At 39.7% G+C, this 25,377-nt stretch overlaps 1 protein-coding gene across 6 annotated transcripts in view; it reads right to left on the reverse strand.

The window, feature by feature from the left end:
• MACROD2 (mono-ADP ribosylhydrolase 2) overlaps window positions 1-25,377 on the reverse strand; it is an 887,639-nt gene that overhangs the window by 839,638 nt on the left and 22,624 nt on the right. The gene's annotated exons all lie outside the window — the stretch shown is intronic.

Here is a 25,377-nt window from a genome sequence, read left to right on the forward strand (position 1 = left end):
TATTCCGGAAACTTTCAAGATATCTACTTCTTAACAACCTTCTGTGACATTCTGTTATCAGAACACTGAAACAGCTTCGTTTTTGGGCAAACATTACATAAGACACAGGTACCTAAGATAACGCATAAGATCACTGTTCCCATTTTCAGCATAAGGATACTACCAGTTACAGCCAAGAAAATATTGTTCAGGTGGCTGAAACTGTTCCCTGCCTCCTCCCTTAAAGTCTTTTCTTTGTTTGTTGTTTTAAATCAGTGATAAAGCTATTACCATATTTCTTTCCTTATGTTCAGTTTTCTCCAGAAGCACCCAGAACCAGTTTCTTCCCACTTGTGCTTTCATAATCTGTTCTTAAAACTGACAAAAGTTTATATAATGAAGAGATTAAACCAAAAATAAAGTTACATAAATACAAAGATGCAGACAGAACAGCTGAAGGGTATAGTATTAGTAGTCAAAATCAGAGATCTCAGCTTAGTCTTTCAGTAGAAACTGTTCAGGTTGTAAAAATATATCCTAACATTAAAGAATAACCAATAATAAAGAATGTTGATTAATTCATAATGTTATAGATAAAGGATGTTAGCGTCTTCTGATACTGTTTCCTGATATGGTATGGTAAATTAAATCCAAATACAACACACATAGAAGCAAGCAGATGCATTAGCAAGAACACAGTTTTTCATCAGATATCCCACATGGAAGGGCAGCTTCAGCAAATCCCAATTGAGGCAAGAAATAGGTATCCATGAAACCCAACTCAACGTTTCCAATACTTTCCAACACTCTATTGGCTGACTATTATAAAGCTATTATTCATCATTGCATATATGCATAATAAAGATGATGATTATTGGATTGTGGAAGAAAGCCACAAGCATAAAGGTGGACAACAGTCTAGTCATTATAAGTAGTATAAATTGTACATTCATATATGACTATGCAAGATAAACTTTTTCAAAAGCACTTTGTCTCTAGCTTCATCCATAATGCATCCAAAGACCTTTTTCAGAAGCAGTGAGGGTTATATGCAGATGAATCTTCTTCTCAGCTCCTAAAGTAACACAGAAAATAGAGGTACTTGGTGCAGACAAGCCACTGTTAAATTAGTTTCATGTAGTTTCATGTCTTAAAACCAAATGCTGCACTTCTAATAACCACACAAAGCACAAAGATCTTCAAACACAGGAGTGGTCCAGAATTTTAGCAGCAGTATCTAGGGATCAGATAAGTCCTAAATTCTCAGAGATCATAGCACACAATACACAACATACGTATATACAGCCATTCTACAATTCTATATCGACAGAAACAGAGGAACCAGCTGACAATTAGGAGAGCACAAACATCAGGATTTAAAACCAAGCTTAATTTCAGGCTATTTCCAGGAATACCTAGAAGTCTCAATGTAATCAGTCTCCACATTTCCTATACTCTGCCCAAACCAACATTCCTCCTACCTCCCCACCCCTTCACAGTGGAAGACAGTCAGAAAGCTGCCTGGACATTTGGCAGTGAATTACACAAGTGTGCATGCAGCAGCCAGTCCTTGTCAAAGGGGCAGCTTCCCAACAGCACAGGAATAGCTCCCTCCTGGAAAGGGGAACTGAATGTTAAAAAAACAAACATGCTCCCCCCCTCCAAGGTTGTGACTGGCAATACTGTACAATCATAAAGTCACAGAATGGTTTGGGTTGGAAGGGACCTTAAAGTTCACCTAGTTTCAACCCCTGCAACCAACAGGGACACCTTCCACCAGACCACTTGCTCAAAGCTCTGTCCAACCTGGCTATTTAAAAATGTATAAATTACGACAGCATCGTCATATTATCAAGGGACTAAGTAAGTATTTTAAAGTTATTAAACTACCTTTCCTCTAAGCACAGCCATGTGAAGGTATTTCCAGCGCTGCTTGAAAGAGACCACTGCAACATATTTTGCAGGTCACCAGACTGACTTGCTTCCATACAACAGAACAAGATACCCTTAGAAAAATCTTATCTATTTTCTCATGGAGCCCAGTTCTCCAGCACAAAGTAACCAAGCAGTAAGTTCTCAGCACTTTTATCTTTCAAGTGGCATGACTGTAGAGAGACATAGCTCCGCAGCACATAGAGGAGAGGGATGGGGTTGTGTGTGTGATTACAGACTGCTCTCCATGGAGACAAGTCAAAGGGACTGTGTCTCAGCTCAGGCAAGACAGCAAAGAAAATAAATGAGAGAACTTTTGATCCTAAAGGAGTCCAGAAGGTAGCACAGGCACATCTCACCCACCATCAGCAACCTGATCAATTGAGAAAGAGGAGGGAAGTTTCTGATGCGCAACGAAAGCGGCTGCCCCTAACCTCCATTAAAAGTCAATGGGACTTCAGCTCCTGATTCTTCTCATTATCGCTTTTGAAAGTCCCCTTTTGTCCTTCCACTGCAGACCACAGATGAAAGCAAAAGCTTTTCTTTCTGAGGCAGGCGACAGCCACTCCAGTTAAGGCTGACCAGGAAAAGCAGTTTCACTTCTGCCTTGACCTGTTGGGATTTTTCCCTATTTACATTGTATTGATGAGCCAATGGGTAATATCAGAGCTGCAGTTGTATCTGAAAACAGATTAATCACAAACATGACCTCTCTTACCACTGCAACTTGGAAGCTTTGGGGGGGGGTGTCACTGTAAAAGAGTAGATACTTATTTGTTCAAGTGCTGGTATGAAGCATGAAGAGCACATTTACTGTTACCAGTCATTCTTGATGTGAAATACTTAATACTTAAGCTGAAGTATTTGGTGATAAAAACCATTATGCGTATATACATGATATCACCCAAGAATTATCTTTTGACATACAAGTACTGAAAGCTCAAGAATTTACTGATTAAACAAGACATATCATTTAAACACTACAGTTACTCTTCTGGCACTGTTTGAAGGTGTGTCTCCTTGATAATCATAATTTAATCCTAAAATTACAACAAAGCAAACAAAAGAAAACCAACCCTCAGCATGCAGTTTCTGTTTCAAACTTTTGTTTCCTACCTGGCATTGTTAGCCCTCAACCCCCCCTAAATAAACCCCAAATCCAACAAGAAGGCTATTACAAGCCTTAGTGCCTTCATAAGCCAATGCATCCATTTTAATTGTTCCATCACAAACAATAAAGATCTGTTTTAGAAAAAGAGATTTAGTTGCTTTTCCCACCAAATTTCTGCGTTAAAAAACAGGATTGAATAACTGGTGGGCAGTAGAAACCAATCCCCACCAGCATACTGAAAAACAAGTCATCCAGGACAGTGTAACAAGCTAATCCATGACTTCTTTGATTTGTTTGCTTGTTCAGGGGCTTGTGGGTTTTAGTGATTAACATAAGGTTTCTAGATATCCTTAGCAACTCAGACTGGCAAGTGCAGTTTGCCATGGGGTAGAGTTTTGAAAGTGAATTTGAAAGAAAATCCAGCCATCCACTGTGAACTTCACAATAAATGAGTCTTAAACATGCCATGTACTCAGAAACGTGATAATGCTTTCTCCTACATACTCTGTACTTGATTAAAATGCTGTGGTAAAAAAACCAAACATGTGTGCATGCACATCTCTATTTGAATAGTTATTGCTTATTAATGCACCCGACAGCAAATCCCCAGTAGACACCACATTGAGATCACTTAATTACAGACACTTGGATATTCCTGTTTCTAGGAATACAGTGCACTGCCTTACAGCACTGCCTTGGTTGCCTTTAATACTAGAATCCATATATATAAAAACACATACATGCCACCCCATGACATCCCAAATAAGTACAGGTTGCTGCAATAATTGAACTGTCAATCACTGTAAGGCAACTTGTGAACATGAAAGGAGAGGAAGAAAATCATTTAGAGGTGGACTTGGCTTACAACATTTATTCTTACAAAGGAAGAAGAGTTCCAGAGGTCAGTGTTACTGGAAATGAATGCAGAAGCATTTCCTCCATATTTTATGCAAATTGGAACTTATTTCTGATGACAGAGGCAGTGAGGGGGAACAAGTCCATCCTGAAGAGCCAGAGCAGTTTAGCTTTTAAGAGCAAGAGATACCTACTCTGTAATACTATTAAGAGGAAGAAATACCTTACCAGGTAAGACTAATGGTCTGTCTAACATAGGATTTTCTCCCTGATGGAGGAACAGGGGACGATGATGATGTTCAGGGAGAACATGTCAGCCTGGTAACTGCCTGTGGTCCCTTCCTCTTGTATTCCCCCTGCATCCATAACCGCTTAATGAAGGATGCTAGAGCATACATTTATGTCCAGTCCTTTTACTATTTAGTTATGGCCTGTTGACTATGAATCTGTCTAATCATTTTTACAGTAAGAAGATTTAGAGGTTGAGAAGTTTAACACTGAAGCTACCTCTGTTATTCTGAAAGGATAGAGGCAACCAGCCCTCCCTCCCATAAGGGAGCAAGATGGCCAAAACAGAGAAGTTCAGTAAAAAGTCAGCCTAGGAATTTTACACCAATAGCAGTAAACAATTTAACACACATTTTTGCATTAAAGTTGGGATTTAGAGGCTGCTGCTCGATGCTAAAGTCCAGGTTCCCCAGATCTATAAACATGGATCAGCACGTGGTGTCTTTCTCTGAAAAGGCAAGGAGAGCACAAACACACACGGAGGAACTGCCACAGCTGGGCAGTGGCTAACTCTCTCAGTAGGGTAACACAGAAAGACAGCATCAGTCAAATATGCTTATAACTTTAATTGTTAATGCTTCTATTCACCAAAATTATTAAGTAAAGCAACTGCTTTTTCTCACTCTTCTCCATGCACTCAGCACAAATATATTTTTCCCTTTTCAATAAAAGGGTTTTGTTAGTTTTTAACATTACACATTGACCACTCTGGAGTCATCCATGGAGCTTTCCTAAACTGACATTCTGGTCAAACTGGTTGCCTTCTTCACAGTTTGAGGCAACAAATTGCTAAACCCCAGCTTAGCGAGCACCTGCTATGACTATGACTTATCCCCATCCCGCGGGGTTCATTAGCGTCACTTTCGACTGCCATTCCAGCCCAGTTAAGTAAGTCTCCTCTGTGCAGTTGCTGTTGAAAGCTTGTTGTGAACAGTTACAGATGTAAGAACTCGCTGTAAGGCTATGCTCTACAACAACAAAAATTCACAGGAAAGGAAACAGCATTATTTCATAATTGGGCTTAAAAATTATTACATGATTTATACATAGACGCTATGAAGTCAAAGCAAAGTCTTACACAACCTGTTTGATCTCATATGTTTACAATTTTCATATATGAAAAATACTTGGCAACATAGTTAATACGCATAAAAGTGCCTCTCTGCAACCTGTGATATCCCTAAGTCAATTTAGCCCAGTACCTTTAATGAACTATCAGGGTTGAGACATCCAGAAACACAGAAAGTCAACTGACATTCAACCCCAAATCATGCTTTCAAGCTTGTCTCCTCAATGTTTCTCATTATATTCATGCACAATAGATACTACATAGTAAAATAGACATGCACAGGGTATACCTAGAAATACCACTTCAAAGTTCTCAGGTCAAGAAAGAGGACTAAAAACCCCCAAGTGAATTTGCAAGGGCATATTATTAATTACCCCAGTTGGAATTTAGCCAACCAAGCCTGACATCTAAATTTCATGCCAAGTCTCCAGTAGAGCTAGGTGAAACTTTAGAGGTAAAAACTTAAGTGGTATCTACAAGCGAAATACATCCAGTGTTTCTGCAAGTAGCTCTGGGTGATCTCAGCCTCTTCATTCCATGTCTTCTTAGATCTTTTCCCTCTCCATGTAGAAACTGATCCAGCTACATTTAATAACAAAACTTTAACTGAGTTTTTAAAAATGATTTATCTTTAAGGAGGAAAAACAGTTGGACTAATAAGTAATGCAAGCAGATGTATTTCTACATAGTTCTTGAGGCAAAAACATAAGTTTCACTCAGATACTGGCCCAGCGCCATTCCCAAACCCTACTAATGATTAAAACAAAAAAGCAGTGCCTGAATTTTACATGTCAGCCATAAGAAGCCAATGGAAGAATGACCTGCCTGGCTATGCTTTTAAGACACACGTGAGCACAAACTCCTTCCCAAGATCCGTGCTGTTGTTTGCCGCAGAAAGTCAGAACTGCATAAGTAAATGCAGTACGCTGGACACTGGGAAACACCTTTTCAAGCTTTCCACCTCAAACTACAACATACAAAATTGCAAGAATTCAGATTTAACATGCTGAGACCAAACCTTGGCTGTATACACACCTACCTCCACATCAACACACAGGATAGCAACAAACCCCAATAATCCAAATACGGTCCGTGTTAACCATTTCAGATCTTTAGGAACATATGGGTAATGTATCCTCATTATATAGTTAGCATCCATACATTCTCACAGAAGTCAACTACTGACACAGAGTACAGGATGTCCATTCTTGACAGTGCCATAAGAATATTTTGAATGGTTACCGGTATCAGTATTTGCTCAAGGAATACATTTATAACAACAAATAAAAGAATAAATTCTAGAGAGTTTCATGATGATCACTTAAAACTGACAAACTCCAGACTGCCTTCATGACCAACAGCTCGGCCTGCAGAATTTGAGGTCAACTGTATCTAGCATATGAAAAGTTAGAGTATTTTAGAAAATTTAATATTTTATCAGTCTTTACATTCTAGGAACCTGTATTTGTTCTCCTGAATCTTGTACAGCTGTTTTAGACACACAGAATGACCCAAAGCTGCTTTTCTGAAACCAAAAGTCTTAAAGCAGCCTTTTGATGAAGTTTCTGAAGAGTTCCTCCCCACAAATGAAATCAAATAACAAAGGGAAAATGCAAGCATAGACAAAGAGACCAGTAGGTAGAGCTGGCAGGACAGGTAACTCCATATTGCGGCCAGAATATCACTGAACCTGCTAAAATAGACATACACAAAGGTAAATGTACACAGAGAAGGTTCCTGGAGCTCTTTTGCTGAAGACAGCTGCAAACACATAGCTGTTCGCGTTACTGATTGAGGAAAAGATTCATTTATTTCTAGTAGCAGCTAAGCAACCTTTGACCACTAAGACCTGACAACTTTAATTAGTTTTAGCTTAAAATGGAACCAAACTTGGCTTTGGCATCTCTCCAAATAATTTTCTCCCAGACTGCTCTCTGTTGCTAGTGAAGCATTGCAGTATAATTACTGTAATCTCTTCATAGGCATGTTCCATTTGCTAACTTTCCAAGGAAATTTACAACTTTAACATACAGTTCAAAAATAATACTACAAAAATGTATTTCTCACATGAGCCAAGCAAAAACTTAACAAGAAGCGTTCATCCCTCTCTGGCCTGACAAGAGAATTTGTACGTTACCAAAGTCAGGGTGCCAAACCTGCATTCATCTCATTCCATTAAGACACCAGACAGAACAGCTCCATGCACTGTATGAACAGTGAAGCTGCTAAACCTGTTTGTAGGGTTGTTGGGGTTTTTTCAGGTTCAGCTTCTATCATTCCAGACAAGAAAAAGACCATCTGGCACACATTCCAGACATACTAGAAGCTGTAACTATTTCCAGATTAAATAATGTTATCATGTTGCCATAAAACACTAATGCCACTTAAAGATTCTGCCTGTCTGATTTGGCCACTTCATCCACATGCTTAACAGAAAAATAGCTGGACAGCCTATCTATGCATAAAATCAGAGTTATCAGAGAGGAAGGAAAGCGGACCCCTTCAGTGGAGTATTTTGAACTCTGTGTCCTAATCCACCCTCATATTTCCTAGAGTTTTCTGTTAAATTGTCCAACATGGCCTGCCTTTTGCAGAATGAGTTATCGCATTAAGACTGGAGCACGCAACAGCACATGCAGCTGTGAGTAAAAATGAGGAAGGCTGCCTTGACAGCAACTTGATGTTAGTAACTACTGGCAATAGTGTTGTGTATATCAGGGTGCCCCTGTGTTAGATTGCCTTCCATTAGAGCATTAAATAGTTTTTCATTCTTTGCATTATACTTAACTTCAGGAACATTTACATAACAGTGCTTTTTCTTCCTAGGCTTTTGGTTTCAAAACACCAAAATAGACGTTTACTCACATGCAAGACAGGGTCATCCCCCACTTCAGATGGGGGGCAATGGTCCTTTGCTTCCGTTTGAAGCCTCACAACTTTAGCCCTATCCCTATGAAAACTGCTCCCTACACAGCTGAGATTTTCAGTCTCACAGCAGAAACTCACAGCGCGCCTGTAGAGGACAATTGTCAACAGTGATCTTCATCCAAAAAGAAGAGAAGACATTATGGATTTCCCACTGTATTTCAGAGTGCAATTTTCATCAGAGGGTGAAATTAATTAAAATAAGACAGGACAGCAGAAGTAATAAAAAAAAATCCTCTAATTACATTTCTACAGTTTGGGATTTGTCCCCAAGCTACACATCCAGCCTGCCTCAGCCTACACCAAAAATATGAGAAGAATTCAACTGGGCAAAGTTTTCCTGACCAAGCATAAGAGCACTGAATGTCAAAAAAAATTACTACTTTCAATTTGCACACCTCTATCAAATAATAACTTGCAGGAACATGGAGAACAGACCACATTTATTCTAAAAAGGGACAACTAAGACTTTCTGAAAAAAGAAAATGAATACATTTCCAAGCACTGGAAACACCATGTGCTTTCTGCCATAGACAGCCTCTTGCAGCAGGTCTGAATTTTCATCCCCACATTCATCACCACAAAGCTCAAAAGCCCAACCTCATAAACATTACTACACAGCACCTATAAACAGTTTAATTAAACACTGCTGATAGCAACTCTTCATAAGCATGGCAACCTTGCATGGTCTCCTTACGCAGCAAAATAAAGGCGGCCGTAGGGACGTTCTAATGCTTAACAACACGATGCCCTCCTGGGGCACCCAGGTACCAGGCTAACAAGCCACCAGGTCATTCACTGGCAGGGAAGCAGGGTGTAACACAAAGGGAATAGCAGGGGAATTCGCTCAAGTTGCCCAGGCGACAGCAAAGCAACATGATGAAATATTCCCGGTCTCCCAGCAGCACGGAAAGCGCAGCTCAGGCCGCGCAGGGCTGGGCCCGCAGCACACTCTAGTGACCTGATGTCTCCACAAGAAAAGCCGAATAAATTCGGTGCCGTGCTGACAAAAAAAAAACCTAACCCAAAACCCAAAAAGCAGCGATTTGAACTCTGCCTGGGCAGATGGAAGTGCATTTGGTACACCTCATAGCACTGCTTCAAGTCAGGAATACGTATGTTAAAAAACTAATAATCATTCTGGAGTGTAACTTTCACACTCTTAAGAGCATCGTTTGCTTGCCAGAAGGCAAAGGGCAGACCAGCGTCCGTCTGGGACCACCAACCTTTTGCTCTCAATATAAGGCGAGGGCAACTGGGGTTATTCTCCAGCCTGACACTTTAGCTCAGATTTAAACACTGATAGCTAATTATTCAGGAGCTGTGGCTTTGCACTTGGGTTCACTGGCTGAGAACTTGTGTGCAGCAGACAACAGCATTATATCTGCGTGGAGAAGCAGAACCCATCAAACACACCAGATTCAAGAGGCCTTCGCACACCGTGACATATTCCTGCACAGTTTCTAAGTTACAAGTGGTCTTGCACTGTAAAACATAACTGACAATCAGCAGCTTTAACAGGTGGGTCAGTTACTGTAAGAAACAGTCCATTTGCAATACCAAAAATAACTAAAGCCACAGGCTACTTCTCTCCTTCTCCTTATGCAAGACTTTCACAATTACCTTACACACATCATCAACAAATACCACCTACATACAGTCACAAACTCAATTGCTTCACTAAGGTTGGAAGGTGAAAGACATTCCACTGAATGGCTGACTTGTACATTTTCATGCACTTGCCCAGGACAGTATCGGGCTGGCAGTTTCCAGGGGAAGAGCTCAAGGGCACAGACAGACCCCACTCATTCAGAGTAAGGTGTTAATGGGTTTTATGGCTGAGAAACTTCGGGACTGCTGTATAATTACAGCCCTAACCCACAGCACCCTGCTCAGGTGACCCTCTCCCACTCACATCTAAATAGCCTCTCATCTTCTCCTAAATCGAAAGCATATCCTAGAGCCTTACTGATCAAACCTTAAGCACCATCTCCATCATTAAGATTTGGGTCCATGGAGTTGCAAGATAAGCTTCAATAATTCAGACCCATCAAATCACTAACAATTTCTCCTGCACGTGCCCACCTGTATTTCAGTGCCATCTTCCCTCTGCCACTAATTTTCAGCGCTTGGGTTTTATTTCTCCCCTTTCTCTGACTTCCTCAGTGTTTCCTATGCCTTTGTTTCTCCTTTTCTTGCTTAATTTTTTTCCAAACGTGTTTAAAAGAAGCTTTTAAATCATTCTGCCATGTCTGTAATTGTTCTTGCTCTTAGCGCAAACATGAAACACTGGCAAACCCAAAGCCACATAGACATTACACACAAACACACAGTTTCTGATACTCTTCTCAAAATGACTCTGCAGAACAGTTACTACTACACCTGGACACACAGAAGTGCATTTGGTGCACCTCGTAGCACTGCTACAGGCAGGAATATGTATTTTAAAAAACTAATAATCATTCTGGAGAGTTTAAGTTTCAGACTGTTAAGAACATCATGACTACAGCAAGTACTTACAATGGATCATTGTACTTACTAATGAACAAAGCCTGTTGAAACACTAAACTACATGATTATTGCTTAATTTCTAGATGTGGATACACTTCATTGCCTCTCTGTACAGGCTACACTTTGAAGTTGAAGTAATGAACTACAGTGATTAGAGAGCAGCTTTTAAAGGGAAAAAAACTTAGTACCTTTTTATTAAATACCACGGGGGGGGGGAAGAAAAAGAAAGCTTCTATGATAAATAGCCCTTTAACACATCATTTTTCAAGACTTGTATGTGTCCTTTAATTATGTGTGAACAATTCTACCAAAGTGAACGTGACTATGCCTACACTAGAATTTAAGAACTTGTGCAGCTTTTTTCAGGTTCAAGGCTTAAATCTATCCAGAGCCTACTGCCTTATTTAAAATCAGTATTTTCATATAATTTGCAAGCCATTGGATATGGTGCAGGTATTAAGGTTCAGAAGAATAACATGTTAGTACCAAAGAGTCTCCCCTGCACTCCAAAAACCAAACGTTTCAGACAAAGGGGAAGAAAGGTGCTTTGGAAGTACCAGATTCAGATTTGTGATGCTTCAGATGAAATAGTTCACATAAACTTGAGAATAGAAATCCTACAGCTATTAATATTAGCTTTTCCCAGTGAGGATTTCAGAAGTCAGCCACTAGATGTATCAGTATACAAAAAAAAACCCATATACAAATAAACAGTCTCTTCAAACCACATCTTTCTTTCCATTCCTTCTTCCATCAGCTCTCTTCACACATGGATACACGTACATGGAAAGAAATTCAATTATGGTATCCTATAGGAAATAAAAAGCATTTAGAAGATTAAAAGATTATTTCATTGAACAAAACCATTGTAATACAAAATCAGTACTGTCATATGCACACCACTGAAGGTGAATTAATACCTTTACCTCTATCTTGCTATGAATTAGCCCACTGGGGGATACCTGAACCAGTTGGTATAAAAGTTGAGTTAAAAGCCTGGGGCTGTTCAGCAACCGATTTTGCTTGCAGCTATATATACACTTCCTTTCTTACCTAATTCACAGATTCATTACATGCACTCACAAGAGGTATATTGCAAGGGAACAGAATTCAGAATCATAACTTAAAACTCCCGAGTCTCTCTAATTATATAGGATTTATCTTCAGTATTTGTACAATGCCAAGCAGCCTGTTCACGGTGCAGACTATTTACTTTGCTAGTCTGGAGGAAACACTTAAAAGTGCAGCTAAATTTAAAAATAATAAAAATACAGAGAGTGCAAATATACACATATATTACATATTGCAGTATAGGCACTGAGAATGGAAAGTATTATGCTAAAAGGGCATAAACATCACCTAGAAAGATTGCATTTGGCCACGGAAATATAAAGAATAATCCCAGGATCCAGTTAGAGGCCATGCACGGCAAGAGACTGCCCAAACTGCACAGATTCAAAGTGCTTTATGTTTTCCTAAAGGCCTGGAGCTCAAGGCCATGTTGCCTCCCCACTCCCATAAGCAGGTCATTAGAGAGAGCTCCAGGCTCCACAGCTCACAGCTGGTCCTTTCCTACTGTGACGCTTTATCATCTACTGCACCAAACTCAGTGCACGTTTGCCTTGATTCCTCCTCCCTTAAACAAAAGGAAAATAAATTCCTAAGTAAGAAGTCCAATAAGGGTAGCAATGCCACTGATAAACCTGATCCACATTCCAAGGCAAGAACAGGTAACGATATGCTTCAGTTTTCTATTTGATCAAAGCAGAAGAAAAAGCTTTTCACTCCCTATCTTGGCTGAAAAGGGAACATGTCCTAGCTTAGTTCCATCATGCCTGCACCAGCAAATTGACTTAATTGTCAGCAGGGGATTACAAAATACGAAGTGACTCCAGCAGTGCTCAGGGGAGACTCCCGAGGCATGGTGTCTATAGCAAAGACAAGGAGGAGCCATCCATCTCACTCACCCCCAGGCAAAGCACAACAGCCTCGGATCTCTAAAAGAGGCCGACAAGAAACAAGAACAAAACTCAGCTTTCCAGGATGATTTAGCACTGGCCCAAATAAGAAGTGGTTTTAAACACATCAGTACAGCTTCCCTGACTTCTGGTGTTCATGGCTGCTGAAATCAAAGGTAGAAGGTTGTGATTTGAAACACCCAATTGTACTTATAAGTACATCACATTAGAGTTTATAGGGGACTTCCTAAGGAGAAAGGGCAACACTGTGTACCCTTCTCCTCTCACATCCTACTCCCTGAGAAGGATAAGGGTGCAGAGGGTAGAAAGGGAAGCTACAGTCAACACTAGCTGCTCTGCTGGGTGCTAGCACTAGGGGATGCGAGCAGAAATATTGCTCAGCTATACTTTATAACTCAAATCCTTTTTTGAGTCTGATGATGCCAGCATGAAGGAAGAAAAACCAGATGAAATTTAACCCCAGGACATGGGTATTAAGAAAGAAGTAGAGACCCAAAACCTTCCACTGTGTCTCTGAATATATAATAGAGAGAAATACTCCCACCTGAGAACACCTGTGTGCTGCCAGGGGATTCACTTTGAAATTAAGGAACAGGTTTTATTTTAATCTGATCTATTACTGGTGTTGAGGACTAGTCTGAACCAGAGCTGCAGCCTCTGAAACTGTCAACTTCTGACCTCAGGAGCCTTTCAGCTCTAAACAGTACCAAAAAACCAAGTTTGGACCCCTTAAGCAGGTTCAATTTCATCTAAAAGGAGATGTAAAGCAGATACATCACTTTGTCTTAAAGCAGCCCTAACATTGATCACTCAGCTCTCTGAAATGCTGGGTTTGTCATCTAGTAGTGGAAAAACAAACCAAACCAAATGAAAAGAAACTGTAATTAGCTGGGTCATGGCCAAGGTTAGAACTGCTCATAGGCAAAGCTCTGCTGTAACACAAGACAAAAATCATCTGCCCTACAGCACTTGGAGATGCCTTCATCCAAGGAATCAAAGGACAACTAAAAACTGCTGTATTTGTCCTAGTCCACCCTTCCTCCAGGGCAGATTCAGTTGTTTCAGTGTTTGTTAAAGTAATGGCCAGCCTTAAGTGAAAATTGTTGCAGAATCTCTGAAATAAAAGGCTGTGCATAAATTCTCTGTAACTTTTCCCAATATAGATTAGTGAACACTGCAGGTAAAATGCACGGGGGGGGGGGGTGTCCACTGTTCTGGACGTCATTATAAGATTGGATTTTAATTTCAGAAGGAATAATATCAGGATTCAGATGTGCAGAAATTCAGAACTACTCAAATAGCAACTTGGACCACACAACTCAATGTAATCACTTAGGGTGGACTAAAACTAACAGGATGAAACCTACAGAGTTTCTCTAAAATCGGCTATACAACACAAACTCTTAGCAATGTAAGGGAAATGGGTTGCCAGTTGATATTATCTAGCGTGTCAAGTCATTGGGAAGACTTACATTCCTCTATAACCTGGTTTGATGGAGTTGAAAGCAATGCTATCTCTTTCTTAAATAAAGTTATTTCACATGACACAAGAGTACACTTCTCCTGAAAAAGCAATATGGTTCACACTTTAAATTTAAAAGCATTTCTAACATGGATTTGCAATGCAAAACATTTTAAATACAAATCAAATATAGCTGTCAGAACCATCTTTTTGGGACAGCCTACAACCAGGCATATTGATATTAACTATTTTTATTTATTACTCTACAGAAACCAACTTTAAAACATAAAACTAAGGTGCTATAAAGCTACAGACCTAATTAAGTGATTCATGTTGTACACCAGATGAAACTTACTGCAGAGTAGACATGCAAGTGACAAAAGAGAGAAGTAGCGGTAGGCCTAAAGTTTTCTGAATCAGTGTTTTTCCACAGATTTCAACTACTCAAACACAAAAGGCAATAAAAGCTTGAGGCTTCAAGGCATCGCTGCTGAAGCAATCTGAGGGCAAGGGCCATTACAACATAGCTCCTCCAAGAGCCAAGTCATCTCTTCTCAGGGCAGAAGTTGCAAAGCTCTGAATAGCTCCTCTGCAGTCAGGAGGTCAGTGTTTGGGACAGGGTGCCCCTAAGGAGGAAAGAGTAGTACCACCCGTGTCCCCTCTCGGCCATATGAGCATGTTGTGCAAGTGACAATCCAAGAAGTAGATACTAAAATGAACCCTGAATGCTCTTGTCATCTCCGAGTGAGTCGGAGATGTATGTGAGCAGCTCATCGCCCCGCTGGTGTGCGGAAAGCACAGGGCTCTGCAGCATCTTCAGTGCTATAATTAAAAACAATTCCCACATACATCCAAACAACACAGCATGTTTCAGAAACCACTCTGAACAACGGCATATAAACATTCAAGTGTCTATTACTTGCACATGATGCAAACAACACTTGCCATTGTGATGGGATTAACAAGCAAATCCTGCTTTCGCAAGCCTCCACTCTGCTTTGATGTGTAGTTAGCTGCCATTACCAGTTTTTATGACTGTGACAGCAGGTCACACAAAGAGGTTTGGAGCCCAGATTTTAAAATCCAAACCACATCTTTAATATCAATTTTTAAGGAAGATACATTCCAAATTCATAAAGAAAGCAACTTCTGGATTTGTTGTAGAAATGTTTTCCTTTTGTCAGAAAAGTCAGTTTTTAAACAACCATAGGTCAAACCAAAATTCGAACTGCATTTCACAGACCATAATTATTTATGTAACAAGTAATTGAAACTTTTTCAAATTACTAACATTTCTGAAAAGCTTCCCCAAGATCTGCACCAAATGGCAACAGTGTAGACAAATCAGAAATTATAATAAAGGGTGGAAGACACTTATCTTCTACTCAATACCAAAGAGAATTAAGCAAAAGCAGTGCCTCCTGCCAAAGGAGAAGGAAGAGGAGACAGACAGGGTTAGCCAGGCTGCTACACAACAGCATTTTTGAACATCAACTCTCATTACCACCCTGGTGAGTAGGTATCCTGGCTTTCAGTGTCTCCTAGTTAGGGGAGATAAACCTGAAGCTTACTTGCTCCCAAAGTAGACCTTCCCTTAGTCAATACTTAACTACGTATATTTAACAGGATTATGTTACACATACAATTCTAACACTATCTATATATAATACAAAATACTAATTCCCACGTTAACCTGACTGTATTACATTGACTGAGATCATGTTGAGCCAATACCTGTACCAACCCAGAACAACCTAGTCCACCCCAATGTGTTTATAGTTACAACAAAGACAGGAAAGAGCAAACATACCCCCAAACAGAGAACTGAGAGGGGGCAACTTTAACACAACATCAATAACCTCAGCCTACCGCTGACCACCCGCCGCCAAGATTTTGTAGGTATTGCAGAGAGAGGAGACTTCAAAGAAGTCTTCTCTTTTGTGTCTTAACACGTTGCAATTACTAGAAGCTTGACTGGTTTGGGGCTTTTTTTATATGTGAAAGCTTGAAAAAAACCACCATATTACATGCCCATCTTGACTGAACACACACTGTTGCAACTATCGGCTTAAAAAAAACCACAATCCTTTAGATAATCCCTCACAAGTCCTGATTAAAAGTGGATTTAATATTATGAAACGAAGCATAATTGTTCAAGACGACCTTGAGTAGTTTCTTACACCACACTGCTCCATCAGTGCACTCAAGATGACAGTTGCATTGTCAAATATATGATGAGACAGGCTGATAGCAAGGTCCTTCCTAAATATTTTCCTCTGTGAAGTAAAACAGATGCTCACAGTTCTTCCAAACTATGTCTGTCTCCTGTTCTGTTTCAAACACACACTAGACATACATAATGAAATGGAGTAGACATTTAATAAGTACGAGCTGTATCGATGGCCTATCCAACAAGCAGCCCTAGAATACATGCATTTTCTTTCCTCTGCTTAAGTCATTACTGATTTTATGCCCAAGAAAATTAAGGCATGTAAGTAAACAGTGGTTTCACGATAACAGTGACGCTATTGCCACCTGCTGTCAGAAAGCATTCATGGCATCCCACACCACCTTGCACTTCCCAACCGCACGAAGTTAAAGACTTCAGAAACAGCTTTTCGGGGGTTTTGTATGTTGCTATTTTTCTGTAGAAAGGACACACAAGAAAGGTCCAGGGCAACTGTGGCATTAACGATCAATAAACACTAGTTTGATTGTGAGCAAAGGCTACGTTACAGTCCTGGAATACAGGGAAAGTTCTACCAACAGAAGCAATGATTTTAAGCTACCACCCCCTCAAACCATGAAGGATATAATAAAGCTAAAAGAGAAGACGATGCAGTGAAAGGCACGACATTTCACATTGTTACTCTTCCCCTTAATTACTGAACACTATTAGTACCCAGATCCTCAGCAGAGCCCACACAGCTCCAACTGCCCTGCTCGACCCTGGTTTTAGAGAGATAAAATGTGTTAAATTCTAGTGGCCAAACACAAACCTGAGAAGCAAAGTGATCAAGTGAAAGCACAAACACTACCATGAGTTACTTCTAAACCTGACAAGTCTCAAATTATACACATAGCTTCCTCTACTCCCACCCATTCTTTCTCTACTCCAGAGTCAGTTACGTGATTTTTTTTATTCGGCTCCTAAGATTGTTGCTTTGTTTGCCTTTTTGTTTGTTATTTTTTTTAAATGAAAAGGCTATCAACAACACAAGGTTTATATAGACAATTACTATCTCTAGGCAGCCCAGAAATAAGAGACAACAAATAAGTTCAACAACAGATGTACAAAGCAGTAAGGAGAACATACTGGTGTAGGTAAAACACTGACCCGAGAGCATCAATGCTGAAGACCAGATTGTTAAATAAATCCACATACTATAGGCCATCAAGTTAGATTAGGCTACTGGAAAGTCTACCTTGCCTGTTTTATGTTAAGATTCTCAAAAGATTACCAGACTATGCTGAACCCAGTCAGAGAAGATAGCTGGCCATTTAACTTCATACCATGGTATTTTATAGACTCACAGAATAGTTTGGGTTGGAAGGGAGCTTAAGATGATCTAGTTCCAATCCCCTGCCATGGGCAGGGACACCTTTCAGTAGATCAGGTTGCTCAAAGCCCTGTCTAACCTAGACTTGAACATCGCCAGCGGTGAGGCAGCCACAGATACTCTGGACAACCTATTTTAGATACTAGGTATCCTGCACCCTCATCTCATTCTACTCAGAATCCTGTACCAGCATGCAATAACATGAAAATTCAAATAGCATTGCCCTGAACCTCAGCTTGCTGCAGGTCAGGTGCCTGAGTCTACAATCTGTTAGTTTTAGGAGCTTTTTGAGTGTACTGTCCCAATGGAAAAATGTATTTTCTTCTCTATTGCCAATTTTCTTTTTAATAGACTTATCAGTAAGTCATTGAACACTTACATCCCACTGCTTGAAATCATTACTTGATTATCATTAACATGAAGTGCCTATCTGTTTACATACCTAGCCATACGGCAGGCCGATCAGCAAAGCCCTCCTTGTAGGCATGCAAGGTTTAGGTCTTCATTCCATCACCTGAGACTCTCTGCTCACAGGCACCACACGTGATTCATCAGGGTAACATCTAAGACTGTGTCTGAGGCACAGACCCACCAAGAATCCATCTCTGTTAGCTGAAGAACCCAGCTGCAAGTACACTGGTAGAATATACTGGCATAGTGAAAACATTTGCCCCCAAATTCCCCTTTCCCAAAGCACACCATACCTATGAAAAAAGTTCATTCCTGACATGCAGGCACAGCACTGCAAACCCTCCCTTTCTCTGTTCTTAAATTCTGAGTTACACTAATTATACCTGGGATATTTTCAAAGTATACTATGACTATACTTGCTGCTGTATAATTCTGCATTAGTCTTCTCAATCTTAAGCTTTTGCCACATCCTTAGAGAAGATGGTGCTTGATCAAGACAACAGCTAAAGTAACCCACCTAAATTAAACAGCATCTCCGTTTAATTTAGTACAGAGAAGCTGTACTTCTCTTTGTTTTCATCCTCTTAACCACTGTCACTTTACCCAGATTTTTAGTTGTCATCCAAATGATTATCACACTAAAGAACTACACTGAAATCAGACCAAAAGCAGAGCAGAAGTTCAACCATGCCTATATTCTCCAGCCACACTTAAAATATTTTCCAAAGAAAGCAGAAATAAGCTCACTCACAGATGTTGTGATTGAGAATGACCCATTCCCTCAACTATTAACTTTGACTTTTCTGATGAGTAAGTGAGGACTACATATAAATTAGCCTGAGGTTTTATGCACAAGTGTAATTGTACCAACTGTAAATTAATTCGAGGAACCTTTGATTAACACCAGAGTCTGCTCACACTAAAGATGAAAACCAAATTAGCAACAATTCGTTAGCATTATTGGTTCTATTCCTAGAGGAAATTACAACAGTGTAAGTTACATAGGCAGATGCCAGATGACTCCATGCAAGAGATTAATAGATAAACTGAAAAGTTGTATCTGTACACAGGAAACAAAGCATTTAAAACATGCATACAAAACATGCTACTGGACATCACTCAGTAAGAAGCTCCCAGCACAAGCAACCATTTATGTTTAGTTCAGTTGGGAAAACAAACACAAAACCCCACAAAAATCAATGTTAATATATGCAAACATCCCCCACAAAAATCTTATAAGCAGTTTAAGGGCAGATTGTACCTTTTGTTGATTCCACTTTCAATAGTAGGAACACTTGAATTAAGGTACTTATAGTTAAAAAGTTTTTATAGTGAAAAAAAGAACTAACGAACAATTTCAAGTAAGCTACAGAGTAAGACCTACTGGTCACTGTAAAACAGAAAGGGAGAGACTATGTATACACTACTTCAGGCCCAGCGACTGATTCAAACACCTTCATAACATTTAGGCAGGCCACTTCTGAAGTAATTTCTACTTCAGAAGCTACAAGATGAAAGTTTTGTGTGATAAATTAAGTTGCCAAATGAAATGGATTAGCAATCAGTGAAATTGCCTGGTGTCAGATCTGTTCCAGATTAGAATCCATCCTTTTTCCCCACCTGTTCATTAAGCGCCAAGTTCAAGGCAACTGCAGTGACTGATTGCACATTAACAAGCTGTTTATGTGGAAAGGCATAGTTCAGCCACTATCTATACTTACACACTTGTTTAAGCATAATTCACTGATAATATATTCAGTTCCCAGTTTCAATACATAGTACTTCTACCTTGATGTGTAATTTTGGACTTGAGAGAAATGGGATGTGTCATGAAATTAAACAGATTGTACTTCAAGGTCAAGGCCAGGAAAAGAAGAGTCCACAAGAACATCTGCTGCTATCTCCAGTTAAGAAAACAGGAGAATGAGATTGCTGTTACACTAAAATACTTAAACACAGTTGTGAAGTCAGAAGCCTGGGGCAAGAAAGGTGCATTTCATCAGGGAAAGTTAAGATTTAATATGAAAAGAGCTATTTCATCCTCTAAGTTGAATCATGCAGAGACTCCATTTAAAACTAGCCCTGCAGCAAGCAAAGTAAACAGGACATATTTAAAACCAAACATTTCCTAGTTCAATACAGCTCCTGCACTGGGACAGGGAGGTACAGTAGGACAAACTCTTACAAATGTGTTAAAGACTCAGCTGTAATTCACCCCCTGCAAACACCCTTGCCTCTGAAGGAAACCAAGATAATCATCCCCTCTGTACTGTTGCTCAGCTGGAACACGCCAAGGAATGTAAGAAACCTGTGCAGCCGGTGTCTGCCAAACTGGCATCACCAGCTGAGGTGACTCACTGCAGATGTGTGGATGGGTTCCCATGAAGGAAACCTCTTCTGCAACAGTAGGTGGTTCAATCACTGAATTCCAGCATCAGAGGTTAGTAAGAAAGGGTCATAAATTGTTGACTTATTTTCTTCACCAGCTCTTTTCACTATTTATCAGAGTAAGACCTTACTTCACTTGTTTTCTCGTATAGAAAAAATATTCCCTTTAGAAAGTGAGTCTCTCCCCGAATCTGGGAGGATTAGAGATTATTCCAGCACCCCAGTGCAGTTTAAGTAGAGCCGCCTAGTTGCTGTAACTGTAGAAATCATCTGATTGCTAATTTAGAAGCAACACTAGAGGTCACTACTGGAAACACCTACTTGGATAAAACTGATCAGCTTCCTTTTTCCTGTGGATTAAGGGTTTCCAGTATGAGTACAATACTCCTGTACTGATATCCAATATTTTTCAAAGCTAAGAAGAAATAAGATTTCTTCTTGTGTTCTGCAAGCCATCCTACTCTCCCCGATCAAATAAAAATAAGGATAATCTTTTGTTCTCCCCACATAATCACTTCCCCTCGATCTTGCTCCTAGTAAAAACCCACTCACAACACATTAGTACATTCTTTAACTTAGAACTGAGCCAGTAAGATTTACTAACAGAGAAATGAATGAATACCCAAGGTCAGTAGTGATGAACTGCTGCTTAAGGTATACCAGATATACAGACCTACATCTCACCAACTCTGAAAATGCAACTCCTTGATCTATTTCAGGTTTAAAAGCTGCTGCATATGATGTAAGTAACATTTCCCTCCTATATTTATTAAAAATGCAGAGGCATTTAGCTTAGCTGTTGCTGTAAGGATTGCACAATTTAATTTTCAAAACTTGCTGTGACTTTTACTGTTTATTCCTGTATTTGGGATTGGCAAATGTATGAAGAAAACATACCTGAAGAAGCCTAAAAGCAAGCAGAATGAACTCCATGAATGACGGACTAATGCTGTTTTCAACTAGGCCCTGAAACCTTCAGTCAGGACCAGTGTTAATACATCAGCCCCACCAAGCCATGAGACCATCATGTCATAGTGCCCAGATTTAAAACAGCAGAGGCAGCAGACAACCATACTCAAAGGGAATTAATTGTTTTTGAGTCACAACTTGGGACATACATGACTGACTTTGGACTGCTGATACATTAACCACCAGCAGAAAGACCCACTCCCTAAACCACATCATACCTTGGAGAAAGCAATTCAGCAACGTTAAGGTAGAGGGAGCAGGCAAAGCAGTAGGATGGATATTACAGATTGTGGCTTTAGCATTCCAGTATTATGTCCAGCATTATCTGAAACTATTTTTCCTCACATAGCCCATCTGCTGCACAGAAATGCCTTCTATCAGGAAATGCCTGCACTATGAATACAACTTGTGTTTAAAGAGTTGAAAGGTGCAGATGGATTAAATAGCCCCATCTCCCTCTCCTAAACACACACCCCCAAGCTCAGTTCCTAGGAGTTGCATAGAAGTAGGCTAATAGTGGTTATCTGGCTTCCAGGTGCTTGAAGCACTTTTGGCATCAGAATGATGTGACATCCAGGAATATCTAATCTGTTCAAAAGGCCAGTTATCATCGATTTATGAAGTACATGCCTCAAGGAGAGCCTGTTCACATTCTTAGAGTGTAACACCAATAGAGAGAAAAAGAAAATAGGAGTAAAAGCAGAAATTTTTATACAAATTTTACCTGAATCCTTAAAAAAAAATGGGGAGAAGAAAAAAATCCAAACAGGACACCTTAGGCAAGATACCAAGTTAAACTAATAACAGTTTGCAATGCAGTCAGTAGCAAGGAGGTTTTAGGGAAACATTATGTAAGGGTAACAGATTTACAGGGACAGATAATGGACACAGATTTCAGCAAAATGGCACATCAGCTCCCTTCTTGGTGCTACCTGCTCCATCACACTGCATCTCAGGTTAACTCTCACTCTCTTCAGAAGCCAGAAAAATAGATCCACATTCTGATCACACGTGATTGCACAGTGCCTGTTTTGACATGGTGGTTTTGACAGCAACCAAAGAATTTTTTTATTTCCACCATTTCCATAGTTGTCCTCTTCTAGCATAAAGTACTTGTAAGACATTTTTGGAAAGTAACATTCAGTTTGCCTATTACAACCCAGGGAAAAAGGGGAACTTTTTGTATCAGGGCTCAGCAGTGATACCTTGGCATTTAGCTACCTAAGATCACCATTAACACCTTTGTTAGCCCAACAAAAAAAAATTCAGTGATCAATTTAACTGTCTCACTTGCATATGAGAAATTTAATAGGAAACAGAATTCAGAGCATAAGGCAAGCTACTAAATTTAGCAGAAGTGTTTGTATAGTACAGCTCAGAAATAAATTGGGCCATACTCTGAAGAGTCACACTGTTTATCTGGATGCCCAAAGAGGACATGACAGTAAAAGTCAGTGCCACAGGCAAGTTACCACAGTCTCACACCCTGTGTAATCAAGTAAATCCACTGATGTCTTGCTTACCCCTCAGGCAGGCACTCAAAAATATAACTGCCAATATATTTGTATCCAAATCTGGAGACAATCTGAATCACCTGGAACCCTTCCACAGCCCCAGAATTTGCTATACTATTCCCTTTATTTATAGCATGTTTTTGTTTACATAAGTCAATGTAAATGAAAACATTCAAACTAAGCATCTTCCTGAGGCTTTAACTTGGCTATGACTTGCTCGATGTTAAATTATTTATTACAGGAGATAGTTAATGGAATTCCTAAATTCAGAGAGAAAGTCTCAAGAGGGTCTCTTCCTTCCTCCTGCCAGCTGCAAGCCCTGGGTTAGGGTCAGTCGTTAACATTCAAGGTAGCCAAAAGGCTTTAAGCATGAAAAGAACTTGCACAGATTTACCTCTAAAAAGTCTGTCTCATATTCCATGTTTGATGAGCTGCATTTTATTCAACTTACACACAGAAGCTAGTACTGCAACTAGCTTTTGCTTTCTCTCCTTGAGGCTTGGATAAATTTTAGTTACAGAAGGAAAAACAAAGTTCTTCGCAAAAGCATCAGAGTGCACAAACATGTTTTGAGATACCACCATCCAAGAGATGCTACAACTTCACTTAAACTTTGGTCAAAAAAATCTCAGTGTCTCAGTGCAGCAACTCGAGTTTTTTGGATAATATGGAACTTGAACCAAAATATCCTCCTCCTCCTCATTCAGCTTTCCAGCTATCCCTCAATATATCTAGAAGGTTTAACTTCAAAAGAAAAAACACTGAAACTATGAGCAAATCAAAGGCTTACACTTTAATTACTGCACTGACATACAGATAACATTTCATTTTTAAAGGTAACTAAAGGTTAGCATTTTTATCTAAGGATATTAACAACTCATAATAGTTAATGTTTTATGCGCTTTAGGAAATATAAAAGATTACAGAAGAGGGATAGAAGAATCTCAAAAAGCCTCCCATACCCAATGCCCTGACCTAGGATTGCTGCTATTTATCAGCCCAATTCAGTGAAGCATCACTGTCCCTTCCAATGAGCAGTTCTACCAACATCTAATCTGAATCTCTCATTCAGCCCAGATCCAACTTCTCTTTAGTCTACTTAGGGAAGACATCAGTAGAAATAACTTCTTCCTTTTTGCCAAAGGTAGATAAAGGTCATTGGCAGGCTGGGATATATGTTTCTGGACATTTCAAGAGAATGGGAGAAAGCCCCTCTAAATCAAGAAGGAAAAAAAGAAAAAAAAAAAAATCGAAGTATTTCTGCTCTAGAGCTAATCTGCAACTAGCTCTGGGCTGTATTTCAGGGCAGGCATATGAACCAAGAATCTAGACAGAAATTGAGAGAAGTATGCCAATAATGAGTTATTGTAAAGTGATAAAGTAAGGAAGTCAGTGAAAGCACTACTGGGAATGTCATCTTGACAGAATATGGAGGAGGGAAATTAAAGGATTAAAGCTTCAGAGGCCTCACTATCCCAGCGAGGAGAGGGTCATGTTAACATGTTGTTTTGTCTGTAATTTAGAAAGACCTGTGTGCCTCAGTTAACTATAAGATTAAACACCTTTGCATGGAAATATCACCCTCATTACTTGCTGGAGTGCACAAATGCATTTTGAGATTTCTACCTATACTTCACAAAACCCACTAGCTTGTCTCCACTGTAAAGTTAGGGAGCCATGCAGAGAGAACAACATCAAGCAATCCAAGAAAATCTGTTTACTAACTTCCACACTGTACAAGCCAACATTTCTCTACTCTTTATGGAAATGAGCCAAGTAGCTCCACACAAGCATACCAATTTTGGCCAACACCTACACTTTATTCTAACACAAAGAAGATAACTGCAGTATGTTTCCTTCCAATAAATTTAATAACACAAAAACTCATGAAAACAAATCCATGCTCCTAAGAGCTAAGGACAATGCCAGCGAAATACTAAGGAGGAAAAAACTTCCATTCTCAAGACACACAGACTGTATTCTTTTTGGGGTGGGGAGTACATGCAAGATTTGGCTGAACGTATGTGTAAGAGTAAAGCTTCCCATAGTCTTTCCCAACCAGACCAATTAGATTATAACCTCATGCAAACACAAGCTAATTGCAGAGTCACACCACCACCACCACCCCCTGCTTTTTGTCATGAGATGCTATGCACAGTTTTTTATGTTGCATTCACGGAGACAAAGCCACTAAGCAAGAAGAGGTACCAAAACATTCAGAACTCTGTAGGACAAATATGATCTCCCTACAAGACAGCAAATATTCAAATATTCAGTTTTCCTATCACCTAATTGTTAAGGTTTTCGTATTACCTAGCCCACAAATGGCTTGATTTATAAAAACACACCAGAATGTACTGCAGTAATAACCAAATTCAGCCTTCTACAATATCAAGTGTGAAGTCTCAGCTACTTAAGTCAAGA

This window comes from Pezoporus flaviventris, unplaced genomic scaffold, assembly GCF_033815535.1.
Source record: "Pezoporus flaviventris isolate CSIRO_AGI_PZ_B2104156 unplaced genomic scaffold, CSIRO_AGI_Pfla_v1 ptg000031l, whole genome shotgun sequence".
Lineage (NCBI taxonomy): Eukaryota > Metazoa > Chordata > Aves > Psittaciformes > Psittacidae > Pezoporus > Pezoporus flaviventris.